This window comes from Rhinopithecus roxellana, chromosome 18, assembly GCF_007565055.1.
Source record: "Rhinopithecus roxellana isolate Shanxi Qingling chromosome 18, ASM756505v1, whole genome shotgun sequence".
Taxonomy (NCBI): Eukaryota; Metazoa; Chordata; class Mammalia; order Primates; family Cercopithecidae; genus Rhinopithecus; species Rhinopithecus roxellana.
In genome coordinates, this window is record NC_044566.1 from 83,842,938 (window position 1) to 83,867,056 (window position 24,119).

Sequence of the window (24,119 nt, forward strand, 5' to 3'; positions counted from 1 at the left end):
ACAGCCAATATCATACTGAATGGGCAAAAACTGGAAAAATTCCCTTTGAAAACTGGCACAAGACAGGGATGCCCTTTCTCACCACTCCTATTCAACATAGTGTTGGAAGTTCTGGCTAGGGCAATCAGGCAAGAGAAAGAAATCAAGGGTATTCAGTTAGGAAAAGAAGAAGTTAAATTGTCCCTGTTTGCAGATGACATGATTGTATATTTAGAAAACCCCATTGTCTCAGCCCAAAAGCTCCTTAAGCTGATAAGTAACTTCAGCAAAGTCTCAGGATACAAAATTAATGTGCAAAAATCACAAGCATTCTTATACACCAGTAACAGACAAGCAGAGAGCCAAATCAGCAATGAACTTCCATTCACAATTGCTTCAAAGAGAATAAAATACCTAGGAATCCAACTTACAAGGGATGTCAAGGACCTCTTCAAGGAGAACTACAAACCACTGCTCAGTGAAATCAAAGAAGACACATACAAATGGAAGAACATACCATGCTCATGGATAGGAAGAATCAATATCATGAAAATGTCCATACTGCCCAAGGTTATTTATAGATTCAATGCCATCCCCATCAAGCTACCAATGAGTTTCTTCACAGAATTGGAAAAAAACGGCTTGAAAGTTCATATGGAACCAAAAAAGAGCCTGCATTGCCAAGACAATCCTAAGTCAAAAGGACAAAGCTGGAGGCATCACGCTACCTGACTTCAAACTATACTACAAGGCTACAGTAACCAAAACAGCGTGGTACTGGTACCAAAACAGAGATATAGATCAATGGAACAGAACAGAGTCCTCAGAAATAATACCACACATCTACAGCCATCTGATCTTTGACAAACCTGAGAGAAACAAGAAATGGGGAAAGGATTCTCTATTTAATAAATGGTGCTGGGAAAATTGGCTAGCCATAAGTAGAAAGCTGAAACTGGATCCTTTCCTTACTCCTTATATGAAAATTAATTCAAGATGGATTAGAGACTTAAATGTTAGACCTAATACCATAAAAACCCTAGAAGAAAATCTAGGTAATACCTTTCAGGACATAGGCATGGGCAAGGACTTCATGTCTAAAACACCAAAAGCAACGGCAACATAAGCCAAAATTGACAAATGGGATCTAATTAAACTAAAGAGCTTCTGCACAGCAAAAGAAACTACCATCAGAGTGAACAGGGAACCTACAGAATGGGAGAAAATTTTTGCAATCTACTCATCTGACAAAGGGCCAATATCCAGAATCTACAAAGAACTCAAATTTACAAGAAAAAAACAAACAACCCCATCAAAAAGTGGGGAAAGGATATGAACAGACATTTCTCAAAAGAAGACATTCATACAGCCAACAGACACATGAAAAAGTGTTCATCATCACTGGCCCTCAGAGAAATGCAAATCAAAACCACAATGAGATACCATCTCACACCAGTTAGAATGGCAATCATTAAAAAGTCAGGAAACAACAGGTGCTGGAGAGGATGTGGAGAAATAGGAACACTTTTACACTGTTGGTGGGATTGTAAACTAGTTCAACCATTATGGAAAACAGTATGGCGATTCCTGAGGGATGTAGAACTAGAAGTACCATATGACCCAGCCATCCCATTACTGGGTATATACCCAAAGGATTACAAATCATGCTGCTGTAAAGACACATGCACACGTATGTTTATTGCGGCACTATTCACAATAGCAAAGACTTGGAATCAACCCACATGTCCATCAGTGACACACTGGATTAAGAAAATGTGGCACATATACACCATGGAATACTATGCAGCCATAAAAAAGGATGAGTTTGAGTGCTTTGTAGGCACATGGATGCAGCTGGAAACCATCATTCTCAGCAAACTATCACAAGAACAGAAAACCAAACACCGCATGTTCTCACTCATAGGTGGGAACTGAACAATGAGATCACTTGGACTCGAGAAGGGGAACATCACGCACTGGGGCCTATCACGGGGAGGGGGAAGGGAGGAGGGATTGCATTGGGAGTTATACCTGATGTAAATGACGAGTTGATGGGTGCTGACGAGTTGATGGGTGCAGCACACCAACATGGCACAAGTATTCATATGTAACAAACCTGCACATTATGCACATGTACCCTAGAACTTAAAGTATAATTAAAAAAAAAAAAGAAAAAGAATTATTTATACATTATCTGTTTAGAACATAATAGTGCTCAGGATTCTGGGAAATATAAAAGGCATACGAGACAACCTGTTCAGTTAGTTATAAGGAGGAGGAAGTATAAACAAATGAACAACACAGCTCTTTTGGTGGACTTTAGTTGCTTCTCATTTTGATCTATTCATTTGTTCAAGTTGTTCCCTTACCCTATCCCGCAAACTATGGGTCAGTACTTTCTTCTTTTGCTTTACTCTATTAACTGCATAGCTTTAAAAACTGTTAATCATAATTTGCTTATTGTGACAACAATGCAGGCATTTTCCCAGTATATTTCAATTTTGCAACTTCTTCCACTCGATAACCACTGTGAGCATTTTATACTGAGGAGACCGGAGGCCAAAGTCCCATAACAGATTGTAGTAGAGTGTTATCCAATGATCCAAAGTTTTTGTTTTATCCTCTCTACTGTATATTTTTTACCTGTATTTAGCTGGTACTGTTATTTATATGAATAATAATCTAGAAAGTGAATTAGATTTTATTCTGTTTATGTTTTTGAGCTTTTTACTAATATAAATGATTACATTTATAAGCTAGCTTGTACATATGAAGAGGCAAGGTGGTGTTCTTCCAAAAATCAAGAAAATAAAAAAAAGGAAGACAGACTTAAAGTGTAAATGTAACAGTGACACTTGAAAGTAGTACTCTGAATTGTGGAGGCAAATAATTGTGCAATTACCTGAGGGATTGAAAAGCAAATTGCCTAATTTTAAAGACTGGAACAGCTGGTGTTTTCTTGTCCCTCCTCCCCTTTTGTTGGTAAATGCCCAGTGAAGTTCTGTTGTGGCTTTTCTTTTTACATAAACATAATCAATGCAATAAAGACGATAATGAACCAATGACCAAGAACATCAGTGGATTTTTTCTGTCTGTTCAGATGTGCTGAACACATCTTCATCCTTCAATGAACCATCAAATAGAGGCTGGCAAATTAGAACATCCATGTTTATTTAATCAGCTCACCCTCCCCCCAACTTTGAGCTGCCTTTAAATCACAATTTGTTTTTTAGGTGAGATTAAACATTTTCCAGTACTAGAGGTATACTGAAGATGCCAAATAAAAACAAGTGGTCCTGTATGACACCATATGACCTTTTTATTTCATTTTCTTGTTCAGAAAGGAAACATAATGATGATAATCTATGTAAATAAAGTATTTTAAATGGCATGTTTAAAAACCTGAATTAAGGATTTTAGAAGAATTTGATTTGAATATACCTTATAAATAGCATAAAGCATGAAACATTTGTAAATTTAAAAATAGTTGTCTAGTACTTTTAAATTATGTTTATACAGTAAAATCTATAAATCTTAAGGATACCACTTGATAAATTATCAATGAATAAACACACCCATGTAATCAGTATCTAGCTGGGGAAATAGAATAATGCCCATAAACTCAAATGTTTCAGTCACTGCCCTTTCTCCTCTTCAGGACAGCTTCTCTCCTGGCTTCTAACACTACACATTAGTTTTTTTCCATTTTATAAATGTTTTTTAAAACTTTTTATTTTTTAGTTTTTTAACCATTAAAAAATTTTTACTGAACGTATAATACATATATAGAACATGTAAATCATACTTTTTACACATATCATATTAACAGTTTTTAATCTAATTCATATTTTTAATTTTAATTTTATTTCAACAGCTTTAGGGGTACAAGTGGTTTTTGGTTACATGTATGAATTGGATAGTGGTGAAGTCTGGGATTTGGTGCACTTGTCACCTGGGTGGTGTACATTGTACTCAATAGGTAATTTTTCATCCTCCAGGCTTTATTATACCACTCTGTATGCCTTTGTGTACATATAGCATAGCTCCAACTTATAAATGAGAACATGTAATATTTGGTTTTCAGTTCCTGAGTTACTTACATAGAATTATGGCCTCCAGGTCCATCTGAGTTGCTGCAAGATATGATTTTCTTCTTTTTCTATGGCCAAGTGGTATTACAGTGTGTGTGTATGTGTGTATATATGTGTGTGTGTATACACACACACACACCCCAACACACCCATACACACCACATTTTCTTTATCCACTCACCAGTTGGTAGGCAGTTAGATTGATTCCATGTCTTTGCAGTTGTGGATTGTGCTGTGATGAACATATGCATCCTGGTGTCTTTTTGATAAAGTGATTTGTGTAACTGCTACATCGAATGGTACATCTACTTCTAGTTCTTTGAGAAATCTCCCTACTGTTTTCCCATAAAGGTTGTACTAATTTAAATCCCCACCAGCAGTGTATAAGTGTTCCCTTTTCACCACATCCATGCCAACATCTGTTATATTTGGCTTTTTAATAACGATCATTCTAGCTGAGTAAGGCAGTATCTCATTTTAGTTTTAATTTGCATTTCCATGATGATTAGTGATGAGCAATTTTTCATTTTTGTCCATTTTTATATCTTCTTTTGAGACTTCTTTTGTCAGAAGTGTCTATTCTTGTCATTTACCCACTTTTTAAAGGAATTATCTGTTTTTTATTGCTGATTTGAGTTCCTTTTAAGTTCTGGATATTACTTCTTTGTCAGATGCATAATTTGCATATATTTTCTCCCATTTTGTAGGTTGTCACTTTACACTGATGATTTCATTTGTTATGTAGAAGCTTTTAAGTTTAATTAGGTTCCATTTATTTTTTGTTTTTTGTTGCATTTGCTTTTGGGGTCTCACTCATAAATTATTTGCCAGGGCCGGTGTCCAGAAGAGTTTTTCCTAGGTTTTCATTTAGAATTTTAATGATTTCAGGTCTTAGATTAAGTCTTTAATCTATTTTAAGTTAATTTTCATATGTGGTGAGAGATAGGGATCCAGTTTTATTCTTCTACATGTGGCTATCAAATTTTCTTAGCACTATTTATTGAATAGGGTGTCTTTTCCCCAATTTATGTTTTTGTATGCTTTGTTGGTGATTAGTGGTTGTAAGTATTTGGCTTTATTCCTGCATTCTCTATGCTGTTCCCTTGGTCTATGTATCTCCTTTTATACCAGTACCATGCTGTTTTGGTTACTATATCCCTGTTGTATAATTGGAATGTGATGCCTGCAGATTTGTTGTTTTTGCTCAGTATTGCTTTGGGTATCCCTTTCAGGGTCTTTTTTGGTTCCATATAAATTTTAGGAATGCTTTTTCTAATTCTGTGAAGAATGAAGTTGTTATCTTGATAGGAATTTGCATTGAATCTGTAGATTGCTTTAGGCAGTATGGTCGTTTTCATGATGTTGATTCTTCCAATTCAGGAGCGTGAGATGTTATTTCCATTTGTGTCGTCTGTGATTTCTTTAAGCAGTGTTTTGTTGTTCTCTTTGTAGAGATCTTTCACCTCCTTGGTTAAGTATATTCCTTGGTACTTTATTTTTTTGTAGCAGTTTTAAAAGGGATTGAGTTCTTGATTTGATTCTCAGCTTGGTTGTTGTTGGCATATGGCAGTGCTACTGATTTGTGTACAGTGATTTTGTAACCTGAATTCATTGATCAGATCTAGGAATCTTTTGGAGTAGTTTTTAGGGTTTTCTAGCTATAAGATCACATCATCAACAAACAGAGATAATTCGACTTCTTCTTAATGCCCTTTATTTCTTTCTCTTGCCTGATTGCTCTGGCTAGGACTTCTGGTACAGTGTTGAATAGAAGTGGTGAAAGTGAGCATCCTTGCCTTGTTCAAGTTCTTAGGAGGAATGAAAAACTTGTTTTAATTGGGCAAAATTTAAATAATATAAAATTTATTATTTTAAATTTCACAGTTCAGTGGCATTTAATATCTTTACAATGTTATGCAGTAGCACTACCATCTAGTTCCAGCACATTGTTGTCAACCCAAAAGGAAACTTCATATGGTTTAAGTAGTAACTCTCTATCTCTTCTCACTCCCCCAAATAGATTTGGCCAGTAGAAGTCTCTTCAAGCTAGTTCCTTTGTCCTTTTTTGTCCCTATCATTCTTTGAATACTTCCTCATTATCTTGCACACTGTCTTCCAGGATCATTTGGTACTGTTCTACACCCAGCCTTGTAGTCAGGCATTTCTCCAAGGACCCCTACTTCCTTTTAGTGGAGAATGTTATTTAGAATTCAAGATCTGGATGTAGGTCTTTTAATGGTATATCTTCTGGGCCCTTATAGACAGAGCTAGGAAAAATAAAATAAAATAAAATAAATGAACATACACACAAATACATATGGGTGTGTATTTACCTGTATGTGATACATGTATATGTACATGAGTATATGTGTGTATATGAAACATATGTAGATCCATGTATAGAAAAAACATATTTGTATACACATACCCATCTTTATTTTTCTTTTCATCTATATATATCTATGTATCTCTGTCCCTCCAATTCTCTCCTTTCTCTGTCTCTATTTCTCCTCCTCTCTCCTCTCTTTTCTCTGTATATATAGATATAGCAGATAATATATATCACATATATAAAATAGATAATAGATAATATAGGTATTTTATATATATATTCAAAAACCGGAAGTTCATGTTGATAATCTTCAGTTAGAGTCTAACATTACAGGGTTCATTCTAGCCTTCCATATTTTTATTTTCTTATTTCTCTGACATTATTATTCATTTGAAATACAATTAGATTTCTTGTGTTGGGATTTTTAGGATTTCCTTCCTCTCTTTCTGATATTAATATTTCTCATTTCAAGTATATGAAACATTAACATAGTTCCAAAAGTCAGAACTATACAAAGAGGACTATTCTAAAAAAGTCAGAACTTCACAAAAAATAACTATGCAAAAAAATTGTCGCTTAGTCTCTCATCCCCCTTTCTTCTCTGGAAATTTTCTCTCCTCATCTTTTCTACCATATTCCCATCCACCCCTAAGTATATGATTGTATTAGTTCCTTGTTCCTTCCTGTGTCTTTTTGCACAAATGAAGAGATACATGTATGTTTTCATTTTTTTCTTTCATAAACTTAAGGTAATATACTGTAGATATTCTTTGGCATGTTTTCCCATTACACATGATTTCTAGGATATGATTTTATCAGCTCATAGAGATATTGTCTGTTTTTCTTATAATTGCATAATACTCCATTATGTGGTTCATCATGGTTTGTTTAAACTAGTATTCTCTGGCTATGGGAGAAACAGTTGACTGTTATCTGTATAGTATATCCTTTTTGAGGCTTAAGAGCTAAAACAATATTTCAGTTCTGATCACGGTAAGCAGGTAAAAGTGTTATAACACTGGAGTACTGCATTCAGCAGTTGAAGCAACACTTCTTAAATATGTAAAATAGTCTAAATAATCAACTGTCTTATTGAAGGCAATGGGCCAATGCAGGAAAGCTTTTCCATTAGAATGGAGGTCTTGCTGGTTAAATATTGATGGATAATAAGAGAATGTTGTGTGTCAAATTTCTTCTGTTATTTCAAGTTAGTTTCTAAGGGTCTAAAATTAGTATTAAATCATTATAATTATTCTTTATAGAGATATTTTAGAAGTGAAAAGGGAGGGAAGTAGCATATTTTCTGTACTTTATCTTTTTTTTGGGTAAAATAGAGTTGGTAATTTTAAGCTTTTTAATGTACCCTATAACCAGCTTCCAAATTATAGGCAGAGTCTTTGGCACATAATGATACTCATTAAATGTTTGTTTAAAAAGCCAAGTAACTCTTTAAGCGGATTCCTTGCTAAACTTTATTTTGTTGGTGAATGCACCTTTCTGCAATATTCTTCAACTTTCATAGTTTCTACTATGTGTTTGCATAAAATTATCTGTGAATAACAGATTTTATTGGCACTGGAGATCTGTTTGTATATGTTCTGAAAATGAGTTATTCATATAGCAGTGACAGCTTAGAGTTTCTGTTGATCAGTTACATTAGAGATGCTTGAAATCATTTGTAAAATGCAAGGAAATAGTTGCAATGCATTTTAATAGTAATATGCATGGTAGTAATTTAGATTATAATTATCCTCTTGGCAGCAAGTGTGCTTACCCCTGTTTTGTACTGTGCTGACTCTGCTCTTTTCTGAAAATATTGTCCCTATCAGTGCAAACTATTTCTTTAAATAGTCTTGACATTTCATATCATCTCATTCTTCTTCACAAGTCTCATCACCTGAGTAGGTACTGGGAATTCAGCAGTTGCAAAACCAAAGAAAAACCGAGGCAGTTAATTAATGTTTATTGACTTAAATAGAAACCTACAGACATAGAGATAGACACATATACCTATGCAAGAGTGCATGTAACTTTCTTATCACTATGAGAACGTAAGCTTTTTCACTATTTAGGCTTTATGTAGATAACATTTTTCTGTTTTCTTTAATTTACTCGCTTAAAATTACAAAGTAAATGTTATAGAGAAGGATCTAGAATCTAGTAACTAACTTCACATAAAAATTAAAGTTCAACCTATTATAGTTCTCTGATATTTTAATATTTTAATCTCTAGAGGCTATATATTATGGGCCTTCATGTTAAAAAAAATACTGGTTTTTCTTTTATAGGTTTAAGTGTGATTTAAAGATTAAGCTAACACCAGCAGTTGAAGATGTTGCATGGTGAATTTTGGTATAGGCTATTATCTGGGAGAAATAAGGTATCATTTAGTGAGTTGGAAAACAGTCTACTGTGATTGGAGTAGTGTTTAAGAATATAATTTCTGACTCCTTTGATATCACAGATATTCTAGGCAAACTTTTGCTTTAAGCAACTACCATATGTTAGATACTTTATTAGGCAGATAAAGAAGGTCATTGTCCTGATCGATATTGGCATTATGCTGTATCATCTTCTTTCAGAGTGTGTAGATATTTTAAATTTAGTCTTTTTTTTTTTTTTTTACATTTTTTTATTTTAAAAATCTGGTCATTAATAAATGGTAGATTCTTCATGGTTTTATAAATACCATTCGGTTATTTCAAAAATCAACTGGTAACTAGAAATTCAATGTATTTTTACTTTGTCATAGAAATGGTATTCCAAATACCATTTCTATGCAAGCAAACAAATGAGATAGAATAGTGAGTGAACATATACTGAATAAATGAACACCTGAACTGAGATGAAATGTAGTCATTTAGATAGGGACAAAATAATCTTTTCAAGACAGGTCAAAGGAGAGGGTTACTATTACCTGAAATAGTTATCTAGCAAAAGAAAGAGTGTTTAGTTTTAGACAAACAGAAACGGTAAGGGAAATAAGTATGGGAAAGGGCATATTACTTTTTCTACCTTAGAATACATTTAATAAAGAATATGATAAGAGGAATCTATGTACTTTTCTTTCTATCCTGCATTTGGTATTTTAGAATAAAATTTGCTAAGGGATTTAAAAAGATTTAAAAATTATGTTGGATAAATATCCTTCTAATTTTTGTGATGTCAGGCAGACATCCTTATCTCACTAATGTGTTTTGATACCACAGGGGATAAAGCTTTCTAAGTATTTTCATCTTCATGGCTAATAGACTTAAAGATATGCAGCCGTGAGTATCCTTTCCCCCCTCCCTGTACTTCCCTCTTCCTTTGAAGTTATGTGAAATGAAATACAAGAGCTGTTCTTAAAAGGAGTATTTCTGATTATTCTTGTAATATAATATTTTTCCCCTCAATTTCCTTTCTTTTATACCTGTGTTTGGATAGTAATATAATAAAAGGTAGTTAATTGTGTTGAAAAATAGTCTCTCTGGTCTATTTCCTATTTCTTTAATTTGAGGGGTGTGTGTGACTTATCTTCTTCTTTCTTCTTATTATTTCTTTTTTCTTCTTTTGAGATGGAGTCTGGCTCTGTTGCCAGGCTGGAGTGCAGTGGCATGATCTCAGCTCTCTACAACCTCTGCCTCCCGGGTTCAAGTGATTCTCCTGCCTCAGCCTCCCAAGTAGCTGGGCCTACAGATGGATCCTACCAAATCTGGCTAATTTTTGTATTTTTAGTAGAGATGAGGTTTCACTGTGTTGGCCAGGCTGGTCTCGAACTCCTGACCTCAGGTGATCCGCCCGCCTTGACTCTTTTCTTATTTTAACCCTTAGTCTATGTATACCTTCCATTTTATTATAACCTTATTCATTCACTGAACGCCATTCACTTTGCAAAGGACTGGTGATACAGTGATGAATTAGGCAGAAGCAGACACTGCCCTGTTCTAGTGGAGAAGATGGCATCACACAGAGATGCTGGCATGTATGACAGACTTCTTATACCTTGACGACTGGGCTACCTAGTTGATTGCTTTTCCTTATGCTCCTACCACTTCTATCATCCCTAATGAGTTCATTATTCACGTTGGTGATCTGTCCAAGATTCCACTTTCTCATTTACTTGACTTTATCACTCCTAGTGAACTTTGTTTTTTCACCCACTCTCAGCCACCTGGGACAGTAAAATAGTACTTCTAAATATGATTTACAGACTTGCTTTCCTGAGCATTGTCTATCTTTCCTATTTACTTGGTATCCTCACTTTAAGAATTGTGCAACCCCATTGGCAATTCTGACCCATTGACTTTACATTTTTCATGTTCGTCACCTCCCTGTTCCTGCCATGCCCTTACTTCTCTCCTTATATACTTAACACCCTCAGATCTTCACTCTCACACAAACCATCAGTTCGTTTGCCTCATTGTTCATATAAATCCTGCCCTTGGTTAAACTAAATTGCCCCCCCTCCTCTGCATCTGCACCTCAGCACAGCATGCATCTGGGAGGAAGCAGGTAGCTGCTACACTGACTAGTCTTTTGAATGACCACAGTTAATAAGCAAGCCCTTAACAGTGCTCAGATATCCTACCACATGACCTTTTTTATTGCACTTCTTTACTTTCTGAAAACAATTTCCTACCTTCAGCTTGGCGTTCTCACTTTTAGTTGATTATATTGCTGCTTTTTTCACTGAGAATGTTGATGTAATCAGAATAGAACTGCCATACCTCACTTTCTAATCATCAGATCTGACAGTGTACCAGAATCTGTTTCCTTAAACTCTGCGTTTGCTCTTTTTACAGTGATAAACTTTCCTTGCAGCTGTATAAGGTCAGTCTCTCCCCTTGTGTAGTAGGGCACATCCTCTGTCATCTACTCAAGTGGTTTTTGTTTGCTTGTTTTTTTTTTTTTGAGACAGAGTTTCTCTCTTGTTGCCCAGGCTGGAGTGCAATGGTATGATCTCAGCTTACTGCAACCTCTGCTTCCCAGGTTCAAGAAATTGTCCTGCCTCAGCCTCCTGAGTAGCTGGGATTGCAGGCATGTGCCACCATGCCCGGCTAATTTTTGTATTTTTAGTAGAGACAGGGTTTCGCCATGTTGGCCAGGCTGGCCTTGAACTCCTGACTTCAGGTGATCCACCCGTCTTGGCCTCCCAAAGTGTTGGGATTACAGTCGTGAGCCACCTTGCCTGACTGCTTGTTTGTTTTTCTGAGCCTATACCTACCTACCTGCATCAGTTTTGTTTCCTTTACTTGGTTATTCTCATCAGCATGCAAACATTACCATATATATATGTATTTTTTCCCACTCTCCCAAAATCATACCCCAGCATTCCCTCTAGCCACTGCACCCAGTTCTTTTCTCCCCTTTACAGAAAATCTAAGAGTTGTCCATTCTTGTTGCTTTTCTTCTTGAATTTATGATCAGGCTTATCCATAATCCACTGCTAAAACTGGTCTTTTCAAGGTCACAGTGATCAGTAGACAGCATTCATTTACTTGCTGAGAACAAAAATCTGGACATCATCTTCAAATTTTCCTTTTTTCATTCTTACATCTAAACTATCAGCCTCCTGTCTGCTGTACATTGAAAATTTACTTTCATATTGAGGACATCTAATGTTTTCTATCACTACAACTTATGCCAGACTACTAACAACTCTTGACCAGACAATGCCATAGTCTTCTAACTGACCTTGTTTCATGTTTTGCCGTGTATAGTCTGCTGCCATACAGTAGTTAGAAAAATCCTTAGAAAACGTGTATTTCATCTTATACTTTCCATGCTCAGAGCTCTCCAATAGTTATCCATCCCACTCAGAATAAAACCTAAAGTCCTTACCATAGTTTATAAGATCCTATCAGGGGATGGCATACTTTTTCTTAAATGGCCATAGAGTAGATATTTTAGACTTTGTCACATATGATCTCAGTTGCATCTGCTGCTGCTGTTGCTTCTGATTTCCTCACTACTTCCTCCTCCTCCTCTTCATTCTTTTCCTCTTCTTTTTAACAAGCATTTGAAAAATGTAAAAATCATTCTCAGCCCAAAGATCATACAAAAACATTTGACACTCAGGCTGTAGTTTTTCAGCTGCCTGCCTACAGGATCAGTCCTTGTCATCTGTAACTCTTATCATGTTCACTGAGTCTTCTTACTGTCCTCTAACTATGCCAAGTTCATTCCTGCCACAAGGAATGTGTATTTTCTCTTCTGTTGGCTAGAAGTGCTTTTTCTCAGGTTTCCCATGTCCTCTTCTCTTCATTCTAGTCTCTGCACAAGTGATATTTTCTTTGTTTCTATCTTTTCTTTTTTTGAGACACAGTTTTGCTCTGTTGCCTAGCCTGGAGTGCAGTGGTGCAATCATGGCTCATGGCAACCTCAAACTCCTGGGCTCAAGTGATCTTCCAACCTCAGTCTCCTGAGTATCTAGATCTACAGGCATGCACCACCATGCTGGGTTAATTAAGAAAAGTGTTTTTTGTAGAGATAGAGTCTCACTATGTTGCCCAGTATGTTTTTAAACTCCTAGCCTCTAGCAATCTTCCTGCCCCAGCCTCCCAAAGTGCTGGAATTACAGGCATGAGCCACTACGCTTAGCCTCACAAGCGTTATTTTCTTAGAGCAAAAGATAATATTTTCTCTAGAGGTTCTTAAATAGCTACTTCCCCATCACTCACTCTCTTTATCTCCCCCATCTGAGTAGATAGTACCATGTTTTGGCATAGACCAAAGTCCTAGGACTCGTCTTTGACTTTTATTTCATTTCTCTGTCTACATCATGTAAACAGTACTTGGCACACAATAGGTGTTCAATATATCCTTTAAATAATAAGTAATAATGAAAGTTATTTTAATACAGAATAAGAGTTATGAAAAATGAATCCATAGAGTGGGGGAAGGGACTTGTTGTGTGGCTCACGAGAGGCCTTCTGTGGGAAGTCACTCTCAGCCCAGGTCTAACCAATGTTTAGGAGTAGGCCTGGGTAAGGCTTGTAGTAGTGGTGGTGAGGGTTTGGGTAAGGGGGGAGTGTGTTAGAGGCAGGATTCTCAGGTGAGAATACAGAATCCTTGAGGCAACAAACTGTTCAAGTTGGACAGTTCAATATTGCTGAAGTAATTATCGTTAGCTAGTGGATTTAGTCTGTCTTTCCCAGTTTATTGGTTAAATCTACTTGCTGCCCTATTTAAAATGTTGCCTCCTTTTTATCCCATCCTTCAGCCAAACACACCAAATTTAATAGCTCTGCTTCTGTGCCTGAATTGTAATGGCCCCAGAGAAAAGATTGACAGGTTAGTTTTGGTTTTTCATATAAATAGAACCATCTACTGTGTACTTTTTGTTTGGGCTACTTCAACCTAGCATAATTTTTTGATTCCTTTGTCTTGTTGCATTTATCAGTAGTGAATTCTTTTTATTGCTGCGTAGTATTTCATTGTGTGGTTATACTATAATTTGTTGATGAATCCCTGGGTTGTTCTCAGATTTTGACTGTTAAGAATAAAGGTATTCCATACATTGTAGATTTTTTCATTTTTTTCCTCCTACTTAACACCTAACTGTGCAATTGCTGAGTAATATGGGCAATGTATATTTAACTTAAAAGAAACAAACATTTTCCAGCGTGTTTCGTTTTATATGTCCACCAGTAGTGCAGAAGAGTTCCAGGAGTATCAAATTCTCACTACTTTAGGAGACTACTATAGGGACTATGTAGCACTCCCTCATTTGTGGTTCCAATTTGAACGTCCCTGCTGACAGGTGATCTTGAACATGTCCTCATGTGATTATTGGCCATTCACATATCTTCTGTTATGAAGTTTTTAATCTGTTTGTTAATTTCTTTGTCTTATTACTATTGAGTTATAGGAGTTCTTTATTCTGAATACTAGTCCTTTATGAAATGTATCATTGGGAGAGGCAGTGTTGCGTGGGTCCTGAGTTTCCCTACATCTTGCTGGCTATTCCAAGAATGCAAAGTTTGATTGCTCTTTACTCATCCCATTTTCAGAGTTGCATTTGCAGTGAGTAGCCTGGAGAGGCGAGGTTTTGCCTCCCTCTGCACAATGAGCATGTCTATTACTGCTCACTATAAAAATGGTGAGTCCGCCAAGCTCAGTGTTCTTCTCTTATGATGCAATCCACTGCATGTGCAGACATTCACCATGGGCCCTGCATTGTCCCCGTGTGATTTGGTGGGTTAGGGACCCAATGCATACATAATAAAGTCCTTTGTCTCTAATCCAGGAGTCTTGTGTTTTCTGCTAGCATCTGTGAAACACTAACAGGCTAACTTAGCTTGTATGTAAGTTGAAATCTCAGACTCTATACAGTTCTTAACTGTATTGCAAATATTTTCTCCTGATTTGTGCTTACCTTTCATTTCCTTACTGAAACTAATTTAATAAGAGACTTTTGAATTTAATGAGGTACAATATTTTGGTTTTATAGCTAGTACTCTTTGTGTCCTATTTAAGAAATCTTTTCCTTCTCCAAGGCAGGGAGGATTTTTACCTGTTTTCTTCTAGATGTTTTATAGTTTTAGCTTTTACTTTTACGTTTAGGATCCAGGTTCACTTTCTTTCATATGAAAGTCCAATTGTTCTAGCACCATTTGTTGAAGAGATTCTTCTTCCCGCCATTGAATTACATTGGAAACTTTTGTGAAAATCGTTGACGATATGTTATATTCCTGGACTCTCTATTCCACTGATGCATGTACCACTCTAATTTGATTACTATAGATTTATAGTTAATCTTGAAATCAGATCATGTAAGCCCCCCAACTTTGTTCTTTATCACAATTGTTTTTCCTATTTTAGTTCTCCTTTATTTTCATATAAATTTTAAAATGTACTTCTCAATTTCTACAAAACACTTGATGGGATTTTGACAGTAATCATTGATTGAATCTATGGATTTTGTTTTTCAGAAAATGTACTTAATAGATTTCTTAATAAAATTATGTCTTCTGATCTATGAATATGGTATGACATATGAAAAGAAAACTTTTTTTTATAGGTTGTCTTCAGTTTCTTTCCACAAATGTATTGTAGTTTTATCTATAGATATTTCCTTTTTTCTTTTTTTTTTAAATACGTAAATTTCTGGGATACATATGTAAAACATGCAGGTTTGTTACAAGGTATACACATGGCATAGTGATTTCCTGCACCCATCAGCCCATCATTTACATTAGGTATTTGTCCTAATGCTATCCCTCTCCTAGCCCCCAACCCCAGAAAAGCCCCAGTATGTGAGGTTGCCCTCCCTGTGTCCATGTGTTCTCATTGTTCAACTCCAACTTACGAGTGAGAACATGGGGTATTTGGTTTTCTCATTCTTTTTTATGGCTGCATAGTATTCCATGGTGTATATGTGCCACATTTTCTTTATCCAGTCTATCATTGATGGGCATTTGGGTTGGCTCCAAGTCTTTGCTATTGTGAACAGTGCTGCAATAAACATATGTGTGCATGTGTCTTTATATAGAATGACTTATAATCCTTTGGGTATATACCCAGTAATGGGATCGCTGGGTCAAATGATATTTCTAGTTCTAGATCCTTGAGGAATCGCCACACTGTCTTCCACAATGGTTGAACTATTTACACTCCCACCAACAGTGTAAAAGTGTTCCTATTTCTCCACATCCTCTCCAGCATCTGTTGTTTCCTGACTTTTTAATGATCACCATTCTAACTGGTGTGAGATGATATCTCATGTTGGTTTTGATTTGCATTTCTCTAATGACCGGTGATAATGAGCTTTTTAAATGTTTTTTGGCCACATGAATGTCTTCTGTTGAAAAGTGTCTGTTCATATCCTTACAGTAATTGGGTGATTTTATGATTGGGACATATAATATCCTATTGAGTGATGATAAAATGAACTAAAGCATTAAGATTTTTGGATGCCTGAACTCATCTCTGTATGGATGTAGCTGTAAGGACTTTATAAAATGTGGATTCAGTTAGCTCTCATTTCATGAAATGGCATCTTTTGGTTCAATTGAGTTTATTGCTATTCAGGAGATGAAAGAGAAGAGGTTCCAATGTTTTAAGATAATTAAAATCCTTATTTTTCATAATACAAATCAAAGATAATAATGAATATTTAGAAATCTAAAAATATCAGGCACATTATTTAGACATATTAAGTAACTATCAGAAGAAACTGTTAAAGGAATTAAGAATTACTATCTTTGTGAGACAGGGCTAAGATGTAGGATAGGTGGTTTTTGTTTTTTATCTTTTAATACCACTTTTATTCTTATCCACATGCACTTATTGGTTATTCTCATACTTAAAAAGTATTTGCTACATGGAGCTTACTTATTGTTGAAGAAAAAAATCTATTTATTCAGTTGTGGTTTATTTTGATCCTACCTGAATTGCAAGTTTTTTGGAAATAAATTTAGAATGGGCTACAAGAGATCATCTAGTTAACCTCTACTGCTGTATTTTTGGATAAAAGTATTGGCCTGATAGCATGCACAGGAAACTTGAAATATTTATGATATCAAGAAATTGTAAACAACCTTCTTGCCCAAGAGCCAGAGACTAATTAAGTAAGTAATGCAATAGTCTGTAGACAGGAAGAGGTCATATTTTTTATGGCTTATGTATTGACATTGGAATATGTTCATGAAATGTTGCCTAAAGATAACAGTAGCCTATAGAACAATAGGTATCAAATGATGTTTTACATAAGTAAAGTATATTGTATTAGTTTGTTCTCACACTGCTAGTAAGATGTACCTGAGACTGGGTAATTTATTTATTTTTATTCTTATTTTTATTTTTATTTTTTTTGAGATGGAGTTTCACTCTTGTTGCCCAGGCTGGAGTGCAATGGCACGATCTCAACTCACCGCAACCTCTGCCTCCCAGGTTCAAGCGATTCTCCTGACTCAGCCTCCTGAGTATTATAGGCATGTGTCACGATGCCTGGCTAGTTTTGTATTTTTTTTTTTTTTTTGGAGACGGAGTCTCGCTCTGTCGCCCGGGCTGGAGTGCAGTGGCCGGATCTCAGCTCATCGCAAGCTCTGCCTCCCAGGTTTATGCCATTCTCCTGCCTCAGCCTCCTGAGTAGCTGGGACTACAGGCGCCCGCCACCTCGCCCGGCTAGTTTTTTGTATTTTTTAGTAGAGACGGGGTTTCACCGTGTTAGCCAGGATGGTCTCGATCTCCTGACCTCGTGATCCGCCCATCTCGGCCTCCCAAAGTGCTGGGATTACAGGCTTGAGCCACAGTGCCCGGCCGTTAGTTTTGTATTTTTTTAATTAATTAATTAATTAATTAATTTTTATTATACTTTAAGTTCTAGGGTACATGTGCATAACGTGCAGGTTTGTTACATATGTATACTTGTGCCATGTTGGTGTGCTGCACCCATCAACTCGTCAGCACCCATCAATTCATCATTTATATCATGTATAACTCCCCAGTGCAATCCCTCCCCCTGCCCCCCTCCCCATGATAGGCCCCAGTGTGTGATATTCCCCTTCCCGAGTCCAAGTGATCTCATTGTTCAGTTCCCACCTATGAGTGAGAACATGCGGTGTTTGGTTTTCTGTTCTTGTGATAGTTTGCTAAGAATGATGGTTTCCAGCTGCATCCATGTCCCTACAAAGGACGCAAACTCATCCTTTTTTATGGCTGCATAGTATTCCATGGTGTATATGTGCCACATTTTCTTAATCCAGTCTGTCACAGATGGACATTTGGGTTGATTCCAAGTCTTTGCTATTGTGAATAGTGCCGCAATAAACATACGTGTGCGTGTGTCTTTGTAGTAGAATAATTTACAATCCTTTGGGTATATACCCAGTAGTGGGATGGCTGGGTCATATGGTACATCTAGTTCTAGATCCTTGAGGAATTGCCATACTGTTTTCCATAATGGTTGAACTAGTTTACAAACCCACCAACAGTTTAAAAGTGTTCCTATTTCTCCACATCCTCTCCAACACCTGTTGTTTCCTGATTTTTTAATGATTGCCGTTCTAACTGGTGTGAGATGGTATCTCATTGTTGTTTTGATTTGCATTTCTCTGATGGCGAGTGATGATGAGCATTTTTTCATGTGTCTGTTGGCTGTATGAATGTCTTCTTTTGAGAAATGTCTGTTCATATCCTTTGCCCACTTTTTGATGGTGTTGTTTGTTTTTTTCTTGTATATTTATTTGAGTTCTTTGTAGATTCTGGATATTAGCCCTTTGTCAGATGAGTAGATTGCAAAAATTTTCTCCCATTCTGTAGGTTGCTTGTTCACTCTGATGGTAGTTTCTTTTGCTGTGCAGAAGCTCTTTAGTTTAATCAGATCCCATTTGTCAATTTTGGCTTTTGCTGCCGTTGCTTTTGGTGTTTTAGACATGAAGTCCTTGCCCATGCCTATGTCCTGAATGGTACTGCATAGATTTTCTTCTAGGGATTTTATGGTATTAGGTCTAACATTTAAGTCTCTAATCCATCTTGAATTAATCTTCGTATAAGGAGTAAGGAAAGGATCCAGTTTCAGCTTTCTACTTATGGCTAGCCAATTTTCCCAGCACCATTTATTCAATAGAGAATCCTTTCCCCATTTCTTGTTTCTCTCAGGTTTGTCTAAGATCAGATGGCTGTAGATGTGTGGTATTATTTCTGAGGACTCTGTTCTGTTCCATTGATCTATATCTCTGTTTTGGTACCAGTACCATGCTGTTTTGGTTACTGTAGCCTTGTAGTATAGTTTGAAGTCAGGTAGCATGATGCCTCCAGCTTTGTCCTTTTGACTTAGGATTGTCTTGGCAATGCGGGCTCTTTTTTGGTTCCATATGAACTTTCAAGCCGTTTTTTCCAATTCTGTGAAGAAACTCATTGGTAGCTTGATGGGGATGGCATTGAATCTATAAATAACCTTGGGCAGTATGGCCATTTTCATGATATTGATTCTTCCTATCCATGAGCATGGTATGTTCTTCCATTTGTTTGTGTCCTCTTTGATTTCACTGAGCAGTGGTTTGTAGTTCTCCTTGAAGAGGTCCTTGACATCCCTTGTAAGTTGGATTCCTAGGTATTTTATTCTCTTTGAAGCAATTGTGAATGGAAGTTCATTGCTGATTTGGCTCTCTGCTTGTCTGTTACTGGTGTATAAGAATGCTTGTGATTTTTGCACATTAATTTTGTATCCTGAGACTTTGCTGAAGTTACTTATCAGCTTAAGGAGCTTTTGGGCTGAGACAATGGGGTTTTCTAAATATACAATCATGTCATCTGCAAACAGGGACAATTTAACTTCTTATTTTCCTAACTGGATACCCTTGATTTCTTTCTCTTGCCTGATTGCCCTAGCCAGAACTTCCAACACTATGTTGAATAGCAGTGGTGAGAGAGGGCATCCCCGTCTTGTGCCAGTTTTCAAAGGGAATTTTTTCAGTTTTTGCCCATTCAGTATGATATTAGCTGTGGGTTTGTCATAAATAGCTCTTATTATTTTGAGGTACGTTCCACCAATACCGAATTTATTGAGCGTTTTTAGCATGAAGGGCTGTTGAATTTTGTCAAAGGCCTTTTCTGCATCTATTGAGATAATCATGTGGTTCTTGTCTTTGGTTCTGTTTATATGCTGGATTACATTTATTGATTTGCGAATGTTGAAGCAGCCTTGCATCCCAGGGATGAAGCCCACTTGATCATGGTGGATAAGCTTTTTGATGTGCTGCTGAATCCGGTTTGCCAGTATTTTATTGAGGATTTTTGCATCGATGTTCATCAGGGATATTGATCTAAAATTCTCTTTTTTTGTTGTGTCTCTGCCAGGCTTTGGTATCAGGATGATGTTGGCCTCATAAAATGAGTTAGGGAGGATTCCCTCTTTTTCTATTGATTGGAATAGTTTCAGAAGGAATGGTACCAGCTCCTCCTTGTACCTCTGGTAGAATTCAGCTGTGAATCCATCTGGTCCTGGACTTTTGTTGGTGGGTAGGCTATTAATTGTTGCCTCAATTTCAGAGTCTGCTATTGGTCTATACAGGGATTCAACTTCTTCCTGGTTTAGTCTTGGGAGAGTGTAAGTGTCCAGGAAATTATCCATTTCTTCTAGATTTTCTCGTTGATTTGCGTAGAGGTGTTTATAGTATTCTCTGATGGTAGTTTGTATTTCTGTGGGGTCGGTGGTGATATCCCCTTTATCATTTTTTATTGCATCTATTTGATTCCTCTCTCTTTTCGTCTTTATTAGTCTTGCTAGCAGTCTGTCAATTTTGTTGATCTTTTCAAAAAACCAACTCCTGGATTCATTGATTTTTTGGAGGGTTTTTTGTGTCACGATCTCCTTCAGTTCTGCTCTGATCTTAGTTATTTCTTGCCTTCTGCTAGCTTTTGAATGTGTTTGCTCTTGCCTCTCTAGTTCTTTTAATTGTGATGTTAGAGTGTCAATTTTAGATCTTTCCAGCTTTCTCTTGTGGGCATTTAGTGCCATAAATTTCTCTCTACACACTGCTTTAAATGTGTCCCAGAGATTCTGGTATGTTGTATCTTTGTTCTCATTGGTTTCAAAGAACATCTTTATTTCTGCTTTCATTTCGTTATGTACCCAGTAGTCCTTCAGGAGCAGGTTGTTCAGTTTCCATGTAGTTGAGCGGTTTTGATTGAGTTTCTTAGTCCTGAGTTCTAGTTTGATTGCACTGTGGTCTGAGAGACAGTTTGTTATAATTTCTGCTCTTGTACATTTTCTGAGGAGTGCTTTACTTCCAATTATGTGGTCAACTTTGGAATAAGTGCGATGTGGTGCTGAGAAGAATGTATATTCTGTTGATTTGGGGTGGAGAGTTCTATAGATGTCTATTAGGTCCGCTTGGTGCAGAGATGAGTTCAATTCCTGGATATCCTTGTTAACTTTCTGTCTCATTGATCTGTCTAATGTTGACAGTGGAGTGTTGAAGTCTCCCATTATTATTGTATGGGAGTCTAAGTCTCTTTGTAAGTCTCTAAGGACTTGCTTTATGAATCTGGGTGCTCCTGTATTGGGTGCATATATATTTAGGATAGTTAGCTCTTCCTGTTGAATTGATCCCTTTACCATTATGAAATGGCCTTCTTTGTCTCTTTTGATCTTTGATGGTTTAAAGTCTGTTTTATCAGAGACTAGGATTGCAACCCCTGCTTTTTTTTGTTCTCCATTTGCTTGGTAGATCTTCCTCCATCCCTTTATTTTGAGCCTATGTATGTCTGCATGTGAGATGGGTATCCTGAATACAGCAGACTGATGGGTCTTGACTCTTTATCCAGTTTGCCAGTCTGTGTCTTTTAATTGGAGCATTTAGTCCACTTACATTTAAGGTTAATATTGTTATGTGTGAACTTGATCCTGCCATTATGATATTAACTGGTTATTTTGCTCGTTATTTGATGCAGTTTCTTCCTAGCCTCGATGGTCTTTACTTTTTGGCATGTTTTTACAGTGGCTGGTACCGGTTGTTCCTTTCCATGTTTAGGGCTTCCTTCAGGGTCTCTTGTAAGGCTGGCCTGGTGGTGACAAAATCTCTAAGCATTTGCTTATCTGTAAAGGATTTTATTTTTCCTTCACTTATGAAACTTAGTTTGGCTGGATATGAAATTCTGGGTTGAAAATTCTTTTCTTTAAGAACGTTGAATATTGGCCCCCACTCTCTTCTGGCTTGTAGAGTTTCTGCCGAGAGATCTGCCGTTAGTCTGGTGGGCTTCCCTTTGTGGGTAACCCAACCTTTCTCTCTGGCTGCCCTTAAGATTTTTTCCTTCATTTCAACTTTGGTGAATCTGGCAATTATGTGTCTTGCAGTTGCTCTTCTCAAGGAGTATCTTTGTGGCGTTCTCTGTATTTCCTGAATTTGAATGTTGGCCTGCCCTATTAGGTTGGGGAAGTTCTCCTGGATGATATCCTGAAGAGTGTTTTCCAACTTGGTTCCATTTTCCCCCTCACTTTCAGGCACCCCAATCGGACGTAGATTTGGTCTTTTTACATAATCCCATACTTCTTGCAGGCTCTGTTCATTTCTTTTTCTTCTTTTTTCTTATGGTTTGTCTTCTCGCTTCATTTCATTCATTTGATCCTCAATCGCTGATACTCTTTCTTCCAGTTGATCAAGTCGGTTACTGAAGCTTGTGCATTTGTCACGTATATCTCATGTCATGGTTTTCATCTCTGTCATTTCGTTTATGACCTTCTCTGCATTAGTTAGTCTAGCCGTCAATTCTTCCACTCTTTTTTCAAGATTTTTTGTTTCTTTGCGCTGGGTACGTAATTCCTCCTTTAGCTCTGAGAAGTTTGATGGACTGAAGCCTTCTTCTCTCATCTCGTCAAAGTCATTCTCTGACCAGCTTTGATCCGTTGTTGGAGATGGGCTGCGCTCCTTTGCAGGGGGAGATGCGCTCTTATTTTTTGAATTTCCAGCTTTTCTGCCCTGCTTTTTCCCCATCTTTGTGGTTTTATCTGTCTCTGGTCTTTGATGATGGTGACGTACTGATGGGGTTTTGGTATAGGTATCCTTCCTGTTTGATAGTTTTCCTTCTGACAGTCAGGACCCTCAGCTATAGGTCTGTTGGAGATTGCTTGAGGTCCATTCCAGACCCTGTTTGCCTGGGTATCAGCAGCAGAGGTTGCAGAAGATAGAATATTGCTGAACAGCGAGTGTACCTGTCTGATTCTTACTATGGAAGCTTCCTCTCAGGGGTATACTCCACCCTGTGAGGTGTGGGGTGTCAGACTGCCCCTAGTGGGGGATGTCTCCCAGCTAGGCTACTCAGGGGTGAGGGACCCACTTGAGCAGGCAGTGTGTCCGTTCTCAGATCTCAACCTCCGTGTTGGGAGATCCACTGCTCTCTTCAAAGCTGTCAGACAGAGTCGTTCGCGTCTGCACAGGCCTCTGCTGCTTCCCCTTTTGTTTTTTAGCTGTTCCCTATCCCCAGAGGTGGAGTCTACAGAGACAGGCAGGTTTCCTTGAGCTGCTGTGAGTTCCACCCAGTTCGAGCTTCCCAGCGGCTTTGTTTACCTACTTAAGCCTCAGCAATGGCGGGCGCCCCTCCCCTAGCCTCGCTGCTGCCTTGCGGTTAGATCGCCGCAGACTGCTATGTTAGCAATGAGGGAGGCTCCGTGGGCGTGGGACCCTCCCGGCCAGCTGCGGGATATATTCTCCTGGTGTGCACGTTTGCTTAAAGCACAGTATTGGGGTGGGAGTTACCCGATTTTCCAGGTGTTGTGTGTCTCAGTTCCCTTGGCTAGGAAAAGGGATTCCCTTCCCCCTTGCACTTCCCAGTTGAGGCGATGCCTTGCTCTGCTTCAGCTCTCGCTGGTCAGGCTGCAGCAGCTGACCAGCACCGATTGTACAGCACTCCCTAGTGAGATGACCCCAGTACCTCAGTTGAAAATGCAGAAATCACCAGTCTTCTGTGTCGCTCGCGCTGGGAGTTGGAGACTGGAGCTGTTCCTATTCGGCCATCTTCCATACATTCAGTTTTGTATTTTTAATAGAGACAGGATTTCTCCATGTTGGTCAGGCTGGTTTCGAACTCCCGACCTCAGGTGATATGCCCACTTTGGCCTCCCACAGTGCTGGGATTATAGGCATGAGCCACTGTGCCTGGCCGAGACTAGGTAATTTATAAATAAAAAGGTTTAATGTACTCACAGTTTCACATGGCTAGGGAGGCCTCACAATCATGGCAGAAGGCAAAGAAAGAGCAAAGTCACATCTTATATGGCAGCAGGCAAGAAG

General features: G+C 37.6%; 1 protein-coding gene across 2 annotated transcripts in view; it reads left to right on the forward strand.

Annotated features, from left to right (window-relative positions):
- The window catches only part of DIAPH3 (diaphanous related formin 3), a 517,788-nt gene that overhangs the window by 99,184 nt on the left and 394,485 nt on the right, over positions 1-24,119 (forward strand). The window lies entirely within an intron of this gene.